Raw genomic sequence first — 11,739 nt, forward strand, 5'->3', positions numbered from 1 at the left:
CATGAGAGACTATGGACTCTGAAAAACAATCTGAGGGTTTTGAAAGGGAGGGGTGTGGGAGGTTGGGGAGCCTGATGGTGGGTTTTATGGAGGGCACGTATTACATGGAGCACTGGGTGTGGTGCATAAACAATGAATTGCTACACTGAAAAGAAATTTAAAAAATTAAATTTAATTCAAAAAATTAACGGTGTGTTATGGTTATGAAATGTGGTTTAGGAGTCTCTTCCCTGTTGGGTTAATTTTTTTTAATTTTATTTTTTATAAACATATATTTTTATCCCCAGGGGTACAGGTCTGTGAATCTCCAGGTTTACACACTTCACAGCAATCACCATAGCACATACCCTCCCCAATGTCCATAACCCCACCTCCCTCTCCCAACTCCCCTCCCCCCCATCAACCCTTAGTTTGTTTTGTGAGATTAAGAGTCACTTATGGTTTGTCTCCCTCCCAATCCCATCTTGTTTCATTTACTCTTCTCCTACCCCCTTAACCCCCCATGTTGCATCTCCTCTCCCTCATATCAGGGAGATCATATGATAGTTGTCTTTCTACGATTGACTTATTTCACTAAGCATGATACCCTCTAGTTCCATCCACGTCGTCACAAATGGCAAGATTTCCTTTCTTTTGATGGCTGCATAGTATTCCATTGTGTATATATACCACATCTTCTTTATCCATTCGTCTGTTGATGGACATCTAGGTTCTTTCCATAGTTTGGCTATTGTAGACATTGCTGCTATAAACATTCGGGTGCACGTGCCCCTTCAAATCACTACTTTTGTATCTTTAGGGTAAATACCCAGCAGTGCAATTGCAGGGTCATAGGGTAGTTCTATTTTCAACATTTTGAGGAACCTCCATGCTGTTTTCCAGAGTGGTTGCACCAGCTTGCATTCCCACCGACAGTGTAGGAGGGCTCCCCTTTCTCCGCATCCTCGCCAGCATCTGTCATTTCCTGACTTGTTAATTTTAGCCATTCTGACTAGTGTGAGGTGATATCTCATGGTGGTTTTGATTTGTATTTCCCTGATGCCGAGTGATATGGAGCACTTTTTCATGTGTCTGTTGGCCATCTGGATGTCTTCTTTGCAGAAATGTCTGTTCATGTCCTCTGCCCATTTCTTGATTGGATTATTTGTTCTTTGGGTGTTGAGTTTGCTAAGTTCTTTATAGATTTTGGACACTAGCCCTTTATCTGATATGTCATTTGCAAATATCTTCTCCCATTCTGTCAGTTGTCTTTTGGTTTTGTTCACTGTTTCCTTTGCTGTGCAAAAGCTTTTGATCTTGATAAAATCCCAATAGTTCATTTTTGCCCTTGCTTCCCTTGCTTTTGGCGATGTTCCTAGGAAGATGTTGCTGCGGCTGAGGTCGAAGAGGTTGCTGCCTGTGTTCTCCTCAAGGATTTTGATGGATTCCTTTCTCACATTGAGATCCTTCATCCATTTTGAGTCTATTTTCGTGTGTGGTGTAAGGAAATGATCCAATTTCATTTTTCTGTATGTGGCTGTCCAATTTTCCCAACACCATTTATTGAAGAGGCTGTCTTTTTTCCATTGGACATTCTTTCCTGCTTTGTCGAAGATGAGTTGACCATAGAGTTAAGGGTCTATTTCTGGGCTCTCTATTCTGTTCCATTGATCTATGTGTCTGTTTTTGTGCCAGTACCATGCTGTCTTGATGATGACAGCTTTGTAATAGAGCTTGAAGTCCGGAATTGTGATGCCACCAACTTTTGCTTTCTTTTTCAATATTGCTTTGGCTATTCGAGGTCTTTTCTGGTTCCATATAAATTTTAGGATTATTTGTTCCATTTCTTTGAAAAAAATGGATGGTACTTTGATAGGAATTGCATTAAATGTGTAGATTGCTTTAGGTAGCATAGACATTTTCACAATATTTATTCTTCCAATCCAGGAGCATGGAACATTTTTCCATTTCTTTGTGTCTTCCTCAATTTCTTTCATGAGTACTTTATAGTTTTCTGTGTGTAGATGCTTAGCCGCTTTGGTTAGGTTTATTCCTAGGTATCTTATAGTTTTGGGTGCAATTGTAAATGGGATGGACTCCTTAATTTCTCTTTCTTCTGTCTTGTTGTTGGTGTAGAGAAATGCAACTGATTTCTGTGTATTGATTTTATATCCTGACACTTTACTGAATTCCTGTACAAGTTCTAGCAGTTTTGGAGTGGAGTCTTTTGGGTTTTCCAAATATAGTATCATATCATCTGCGAAGAGTGATAGTTTGACTTCTTCTTTGCCGATTTGGATGCCTTTAATTTCCTTTTGTTGTCTGATTGCTGAGGCTAGGACTTCTAGTACTATGTTGAATAGCAGTGGTGATAACGGACATCCCTGCCGTGTTCCTGACCTTAGCGGAAAAGCTTTCAGTTTTTCTCCATTGAGAATGATATTTGCAGTGGGTTTTTCATAGATGGCTTTGATAATATTGAGGTATGTGCCCTCTATCCCTACACTTTGAATTGTTTTGATCAGGAAGGGATGCTGTACTTTGTCAAATGCTTTTTCAGCATCTATGGAGAGTATCATATGGTTCTTGTTCTTTCTTTTATTAATGTGTTGTATCACATTGATTGATTTGCGGATGTTGAACCAAACTTGCAGCCCTGGAATAAATCCCACTTGGTCGTGGTGAATAATCCTTTTAATGTACTGTTGAATCCTATTGGCTTGTATTTTGGCGAGAATTTTTGCATCTGTGTTCATCAAGGATATTTGTCTGTAGTTCTCTTTTTGATGGGATCCTTGTCTGGTTTTGGGATCACGGTGATGCTGGCCTCATAAAGTTTGGAGTTTGGAAGTTTTCCTTCCGTTTCTATTTTTTGGAACAATTTCAGGAGAATAGGACTTAGTTCTTCTTTAAATGTTTGGTAGAATTTCCCCTGGAAGCCATCTGGCCCTGGGCTTTTGTTTGTTTGGAGATTTTTTTTTTTTTTTTAAGATTTTATTTATTTGTCAGAGAGAGAGGGAGAGAGAGCAAGCACAGGCAGACAGAATGGCAGGCAGAGGCAGAGGGAGAAGCAGGCTTCTGCTGAGCAAGGAGCCCGATGCGGGACTCGATCCCAGGACGCTGAAATCATGACCTGAGCTGAAGGCAGCTGCTTAACCAACTGAGCCACCCAGGTGTCCCTGTTTGGAGATTTTTGATGACTGTTTCAATCTCCTTACTGCTTATGGGTCTGTTGAGGCTTTCTATTTCTTCCTGGTTCAGTTGTGGTAGTTTATATGTCTCTAGGAATGCATCCATTTCTTCCAGATTGTCAAATTTGTTGGTGTAGAGTTGCTCATAGTATGTTCTTATAATTGTCTGTATATCTTTGGTGTTCGTTGTGATCTCTCCTCTTTCATTCATGATTTTATTTATTTGGGTCCTCTCTCTTTTCTTTTTGATAAGTCTGGCCAGGGGTTTGTCAATCTTATTAATTCTTTCAAAGAACCAGCTCCTAGTTTCGTTGATTTGTTCTATTGTTTTTTTGGTTTCTATTTCATTGATTTCTGCTCTGATCTTTATGATTTCTCTTCTCCTGCTGGGTTTAGGGTTTCTTTCTTGTTCTTTCTCCAGCTCCCTTAGGTGTAGGGTTAGGTTGTGTACCTGAGACCTTTCTTGTTTCTTGAGAAAGGCTTGTACCGCTATATATTTTCCTCTCAGGACTGCCTTTGTTGTGTCCCACAGATTCTGAACCATTGTGTTTTCATTATCATTTGTTTCCATGAATTTTTTCAATTCTTCTTTAATTTCCTGGTTGACCATTCATTCTTTAGAAGGATGCTGTTTAGTCTCCATGTATTTGGGTTCTTTCCAAATTTCCTCTTGTGACTGAGTTCTAGCTTCAGAGCATTGTGGTCTGAAAATATGCAGCGAATGATTCCAATCTTTTGATAATGGTTGAGACCTGATTTAGGACCGAGGATGTGATCTATTCTGGAGAATGTTCCATGTGCACTAGAGAAGAATGTGTATTCTGTTGCTTTGGGATGCAATGTTCTGAATATATCTGTGATGTCCATCTGGTCCAGTGTGTCATTTAAGGCCTTTATTTCCTTGTTGATCTTTTGCTTGGATGATCTGTCCATTTCAGTGAGGGGGTGTTAAAGTCCCCTACTATTATTGTAATATTGTTGATGTGTTTCTTTGATTTTGTTATTAATTGGTTTATATAGTTGGCTGCTCCCACGTTAGGGGCATAGATATTTAAAATTGTTAGATCTTCTTGTTGGACAGATCCTTTGAGTATGATATAGTGTCCTTCCTCATCTCTTATTATAGTCTTTGGCTTAAAATCTAATTGATCTGATATAAGGATTGCCACTCCTGCTTTCTTCTGATGTCCATTAGCATGGTAAATTCTTTTCCACCCCCTCACTTTAAATCTGGAGGTGTCTTCAGGTTTAAAATGAGTTTCTTGTAGGCAACATATAGATGGGTTTTGTTTTTTTATCCATTCTGATACCCTGTGTCTTTTGATTGGGGCATTTAGCCCATTAACATTCAGGGTAACTATTGAGAGATATGAATTTAGTCCCATTGTATTGCCTGTAAGGTGACTGTTATTGTATATTGTCTCTGTTTCTTTCTGATCTACTTCTTTTAGGGTCTCTCTTTGCTTTCAATATTTCAATATTTCCTGTAGAGCTGGTTTGGTATTTGCAAATTCTTTCAGTTTTTGTTTGTCCTGGAAGCTTTTAATCTCTCCTATTTTCAATGATAGCCTAGCTGGATATAGTATTCTTGGCTGCATGTTTTTCTCGTTTAGTGCTCTGAATATATCATGCCAGCTCTTTCTGGCCTGCCAGGTCTCTGTGGATAAATCTGCTGCCAATCTAATATTTTTACCATTGTACGTTACAGACTTCTTTTCCCTGGCTGCTTTCAGGATCTTCTCTTTGTCACTAAGACTTGTCAATTTTACTATTAGGTGACGCAGTGTGGACCTATTCTTATTGATCTTGAGGGGGGTTCTCTGAACCTCCTGGATTTTGATGCTTGTTCCCTTTGCCATATTGGGGAAATTCTCTCCAATAATTCTCTCCAATATACCTTCTGCTCCCCTCTCTCTCTCTTCTTCTTCTGGAATCCCAATTATTCTAATGTTCTTTCGTCTTATGGTGTCACTTATCTCTCGAATTCTCCCCTCGTGGTCCAGTAGCTGTTTGTCCCTTTTTTGCTCAGCTTCTTTATTCTCTGTCATTTGGTCTTCTATATCGCTAATTCTTTCTTCTGCCTCATTTATCCTAGCAGTGAGAGCCTCCATTTTTTATTGCACCTCATTAATAGTTTTTTTTATTTCAACTTGGTTCGATTTTAGTTCTTTTATTTCTCCAGAAAGGGCTTTTATATCTCCCGAGAGGGTTTCTCTAATATCTTCCATGCCTTTTTCGAGCCTGGCTAGAACCTTGAGAATCATCATTCTGAATTCTGTATCTGACATATTACCAATGTCTGTATTGATTAGGTCCCTAGCCTTTGGTACTGCCTCTTGTTCTTTTTTTTGTGGTGAATTTTTCCGCCTTGTCATTTTGTCCAGATAAGAGTATATGAAGGAGCAAGTAAAATACTAAAAGGGTGGCAACAACCCCAGGAAAATATGCTTCAGCCAAATCAGAAGAGATCCCAAATCGTGAGGGTGGAGAAAGGGGATAAAAAGGTTCAGAAAGAAGAAAAAAAAAGAGAAACAATTAAAAAAAGAATACCAATAAAGAAAAAATATAAAAAGGAAAAAATATATGTATATTAGGTAAACTAGTTAAAAAATGTTAAAAAAGAAAAGGATAAAAGTTAAAAAATAATTTAGCAGAAGAAGCGAAAAAAAATTGAAAAAGAAAAACAAATTAAATTAGCTGCCAGGCTAAAGAATCATGGGGAGAAAGCCATGAATTCGTGCTTTGCTTTCTCCTCCTCTGGAATTCCGCTGCTCTCCTTGGTATTGAAACTGCACTCCTTGGTAGGTGAACTTGGTCCTGGCTGGGTTTCTTGTTGATCTTCTGGGGGAGGGGCCTGTTGTAGTGATTCTCAAGTGTCTTTGCCCCAGGCGGAATTGCACCGCCCTTAACCAGGCCGATCTGAGTAATCCGCTCGGGTTTGCTTTCTGGAGCTTTTGTTCCCTGAACGCTTTCCGTGGAGTTCCGGAGGACGGGAATGAAGATGGCGGCCTCCCAGTCTCTGGCTCGGAGGAGCCGAGAGCCCAGGGCCCCACTTCTCAGTGCGCCCTCAGAGAACAGCGCCCAATGACTCCCGCCACCCTGCCTCCGGCCGCGCTCCAAGCTGACCGAGCCTGCAACCAGTTCAAGGTAACCCCAAGCTTAGAGCTCACTCCTCGGCTCTGTCTCTGTAGCCGGCTTCCCCGTTCTAATACCTGTAAGCTCTGAGACACTCAGACACCCCCGATCCTTCTGTGACTATGCGGGACCTGAGGCCACACTGACCCCGCGTGGGCTTCACCCCGGTTAAGCCTCTGGAGCGATGTCCCTCAGCGGAACAGACTTTTAAAAGTCCTGATTTTGTGCTCCGTTGCTCTGCCGCTTGCTGGGAGCCGGCCCCTCCCTCCGCGGTCTATCTTCCCATTGCTTTGGATTCACTTCTCCGCCAGTCCTACCTTTTAGAAAGTGGTTGATTTTCTGTTTCTAGAATTGCTGTTCTTCTTCTCTTTGATCTCGTTTGATTTGTAGGTGTTTGCAATCTTTAGATAAGCTATCTAGCTGATCTCCCGCTACCTGAAGTAGTCTCAGCCTGCTACTTCTCCTCCATCTTGACTCCTCCCCCCTGTTGGATTAATTTTTATTCTTTTTTTTTTTTTAAGAGAGAGGGAGAGGGCAAGAGAGCAAAGGGGGAGGAGGAGAGGCAGAGAAAGAGGCAGAAAGAGAATCTTAAGTAGGCTCTATACCAAGCACTGAGCCTAACGCAGGACTTGATCTCACGACCCTACAATCATGACTATCATGACTTGAGCCAAAATCAAGAGTCAGATGCTTAACCAACTGAGCCACCCAGGTGCCCCTGGTTAATTTTTATTCTTCAATGTTCTTAATCTTAGAAATTTTCCATTAAAATTTGCCTATAAAGCTTAGATATAATGGTCATATACATGAGTCAAATTGCAGAATTCACTTAGAAACTGTTTAAGTTTGAACATTTTTATTTCCTAATTCAAAAAGCAATTCAGAATTCCAAATTAATTGATAACATATAACTTTCTTTAAGGCAACATCCATCCATTTTCTTAATCTTATACCTTTTGATTTCCACCCACATGACTTAGCTTTTGTCATGGTAAAATAGATAATAACACAAGGTTAACAAGGAGAGCAACATCTGTCCTGATTATTCAGAGAAGCACAATATTTCTCATCTTCGTACATTTGTTGGAAGCAGAAATCATTTTTCTCTTCGTTTCCATAGATACAGTACATCTGGTTATTAATCAGAATGATAGACCATAAGTTACAGAGCCAGTTAAATATCATTTGTCCTTACCTAATACTCCAAACATTTTCTTATTTATTAATTGGTTCCATTTTTTATACTGTATATGATTTTGAAGGCCAGTTTGATTTAAATTTAGATACATTTCAGATATATATATATAGAAACAATGGTCTTACTATGCTTAACAATAAATAAAACATGATCAAAGAAAGATGCTATACAGATTGTATGAAATAATGTGTCCCTGTTTCTAAGAAGACATGCAGAAAGACAATGTTTTCTTTATCCCCTGTTGAAATCACTTCAGGTTCTCTGTGCATCTTTCTCCCACAAATTATGGTCTATTCACTTTCAGTTTTCCTCCTCAGTATAAAAATTTAGAATGTTTAAAGACAATATATATTTTATAAACTCCACAACTGAGTGACAATTATTTTATGGAAAGTAGAAAGAACTTAAGGTAACACAAAAGAGTAATAACTAGAGGGAATAAGAAGAGAATTATACATACACTGGAAAGCACATCTAAACATGAACATTTTGACCTCCTTTACTCAGCCACCACACACTACACACCACTAACACCAGAAGACTGGCTTCCGTTGCTCTCCATGACCTTCGTTCTGAACCACTCTCCTTGGACCTCACTTTGAACTGCTTCCAAATATCCCAGTTATTTACATTTGCTACTCATTTTTTCCCACTACTTTCCCCTAAAGATACTTTAGGGTAAAGTATAACCTGTTACAATAAACACAGTATTATTTACACCAGAGCTTCTTGGTCTTGACACTATTGATATTTTGAACCACAGAACCCTTGTTTATGGGGGCACTGAGCCTCCTGCACTATACAATTTTTAGCTGCATCTCTGGCTTGTACCCACTAGGTCTCCTAACACCACTCATCCCAAATCTTATCAATCAAAATGTCTCTAGATATTGCCAGATATTCACTGATAGGTAAAGTCAGTCATCCCTATTTGAAACCACTGGTTAACACTGACATTTACTTATTTATGCATTGATCCATTCAATAAAAGTCTATCAGATGCATGTTTTGTGTCAAGTATTGAACTACAACTGTTACGAAAGATGTAGTGTGGGACGCCTGGGAGGCTCAGTTGGTTAAGCAGCTGCCTTCGGCTCAGGTCATGATCCCAGCGTCCTGGGATTGAGTCCCACATTGGGCTCCTTGCTCAGCGGGGAGCCTGCTTCTCCCTCTGCCTCTGCCTGTCATTCTGTCTGCCTGTGCTCGCTCTCTCTCCCTCTCTCTCTGACAAATAAATAAAATCTAAAAAAAAAGAAAGATGTAGTGTTTGCCCTCTCTTATCCTGAGTCTAGTTATAAGTATGAACAAGTAAATTGTCAATTACAATTTAGTATATAAAATATTATCACACGGGGCGCCTGGGTAGCTCAGTGGGTTAAAGCCTGTGCCTTCGGCTCAGGTCATGATCCCAGGGTCCTGGGATCGAGCACCGTATTGGGCTCTCTGCTCAGCAGGGAGCCTGCTTCCCTCTCTCTCTCTGCCTGACTGTCTGCCTACTTGTGATCTCTGTCTGTCAAATAAATAAATAAATAAAACCTTAAAAAATAAAATAAAATATTATCAGAGAGGTAGGAACAAAGTGCTACTGGAGCATAAAGAACAAAATATTGCCTCTCTGCTCCTCCCTTTCAACAGACAGCTGCATCTTCTGGTGCTGTGACAGCTGCATCCCCAAGACACAATGGGAAGGTCAGAGTGAATAGATTTGGCCATATTGGTCACCTGGTTACCAGGGCTGCTTTTAACTCTGGCAAAGTAGATCTTGTCACCATCAATGACCCTTTCATTGACCTCAGCTACATGGTCCTGTATGATTCCACCCATGGCAAATTCCATAGAACAGTCAAGGATGAGAACAGGAAACTTGTCATCAATGGAAAGTCCATCTCCGTCTTCTATGAGCGAGATCCCACGAACATCAAATGGGGTGATGATACTGGTGCTGAATGTGTTATAGAGTCCACTGGAGTCTTCACCACCATGGAGAAGGCTGGGGCTCATTTGAAGGTTGGGGCCAAGAGGGTCATTATCTCTGCTCCTTCTGCTGATGCCCCCATGTTCCTGAGAGGTATAAACCATGAGGAGTATGACAACTCCCTCAAGACCGTTAGCAATTCCTCCTGTACCACCAACTGCTTGGATCCTCTGGCCACAGTCATCCATGACAACTTTGGCATCATGGAGGGACTCACAACCCCTGTCCATGCCATCACTGCCACCCAGAAGACCGTGGACAGCCCCTCTGGGAAGCTGTGGCATGACGGTCAAGGAGCTGCCCAGAACATTATCCCTACTTCCTATTGGCACTGCCAAGGCTGTAGGCAAGGTCATCTCTGAGCTGAATGGGAAGCTCACTGGTATGGCCTTCCATGTCTCCACCTGCAACGTGTCTGTAATGGATCTGACCTGCCACCTGTACAAAACTTCCAAATACAATGACATCAAGAAGGTGGTGAAGCAGACAACAAAGGGCCCCCTCAAATACATCCTGGGGTACACTGAGGACCCAGTTGTCTCCTGCAATGTTAACAGTGACACCCACTCTCCCACCTTCAATGCCAGGTCTGGCTTTGCTCTCAGTGACCACTTTGTCAAGCTCATTTCCTTGTATGACAATGAATTTGGCTATAGCAACTGGATGGTGGACCTAATGGTCCACATGGCCTCCAAGGAGTAAGAGCCCATTAAACCACCAATCCCAGTGAAAGCAAGAGGAAGAGAAAGCCCTCAGCTGCTGGGGAGTCCCTGCCCCAACTTATCCCCCAAAACACAGAATCTCCTGACCTCCACCATTTCCATCCCAGACCCCCTGAAGAAGGGGAGGGGCTTCGGGAGCCCTACATTGTCATGTCCCATCAGTAAAGTATACTGTACCCAGCCAAAAAAAAAAAAGAAAGAAAGAAAGAAAGGAAGGAAGGAAGGAAGAAAGAAAGAAAGAGAGGAAAATAAAATAAAATACCACTAAGGCACCTGACCAAGTCGGCCAGGGTGGAGGTTGGGGGAGTCCAGCTTTTCACAAAGAAAGAGGTACTTAGCTGATACGTGGAAATTAATTCAGTGAAAATTTTTAAAAGGACAGAGTGTTCTAGGTGAAGAGAACAATTACGTGAAAGTATGTAGTTGAGAAAGCAGGTCAGCATTACTGAGGTACTGAGAACTGTAAGCAAGGACCAAGTCGTATGAGGTCTTATGTTTCATTTAAAGGAGTTTTGACCTTATCCTAAGGATGGAGTGAGCTATGCTCTAGCTCTTCAGGGCAGTGACTCTGATTGGCTGAGTTTTGTAACTTCAGATAAATGTCCTTCCAATTTAAATCAGTCTTGAGTACATGTACACCAGCCCAAAACTGCTCCAAGTTCTTTACTCTTTTACCAGGAACAAAACAAACCATCAATCTTCCCAGTCTATCCATTAAAAAATGTGAAATTGGAGCACCTGGGTGGCTCAGAGGGTTAAGCCTCTGCCTTCAGCTTGGGTCATGGTCTCAGGGTCCTGGGATAGAGCCCCACATCAGGCTCTCTGCTCAGTGGGGAGCCTGCTTCCCCCTCTCTCTCTACCTGCCTCTCTGCCTACTTGTGATCTCTGTCTCTCAAATAAATAAATAAAATCTTTAAAAAAATGTGAAATTATCTCTGTAATTTAAGCTAAAGCTATCCTAAATTTTTCACTATTATAAAAATAACTCTAAATTCCTTTTTTAATAGATTTTATTATTTGAGAGAGAGCAAGATAGCAAGAGAAAGAACATGAGCATGGGGGAGAGGGAGAAGAAGGTTCCCTGCAGGGAGCCCGACATGGGGCTCTATTCAGGACCCTCAGATCATGACCTGAGCAAACGCAGATGCTCAATTGACTGAGCCAAATTACAACCCAAGCACTCCAAATAACTCTAAATTCTAAAGATACTGCATGTGATTATAATCAGAGTATCAACTTTTCTGTGTACTAATTAAATTAATGCTCAAAAAAAATTTTTTAAGAAGATAAGGCAAGTGCATAGTTAACTTGCCATATATAAAAAACTAAGGAAAAAGCAAATCAATGGCATGTCAGGTTTAGACAAAGCTGCTGACTTACCCCTCTCCATGGCTTGAGGTTTTAGATTTGTCTAGAATTCAGTTGGGAATTTCTGAATTATAAAGACTTTTTTAAATTGAATGTCTAATATATTTATTACATAAGCACTAGATTTGGTTCTTTCTGTGAATTAAGAACCTTAAGTAGGCAAGTGATGTT

At 40.8% G+C, this 11,739-nt stretch overlaps 1 pseudogene; it reads left to right on the top strand.

Annotated features, from left to right (window-relative positions):
- The window catches only part of LOC125095569 (glyceraldehyde-3-phosphate dehydrogenase-like), a 61,319-nt pseudogene extending 50,957 nt beyond the window's left edge, over nucleotides 1-10,362 (top strand).
- Nucleotides 10,363-11,739: the final 1,377 nt, after the last annotated feature.

This window comes from Lutra lutra, chromosome 3 (assembly GCF_902655055.1).
Source record: "Lutra lutra chromosome 3, mLutLut1.2, whole genome shotgun sequence".
Classification (NCBI taxonomy): Eukaryota; Metazoa; Chordata; class Mammalia; order Carnivora; family Mustelidae; genus Lutra; species Lutra lutra.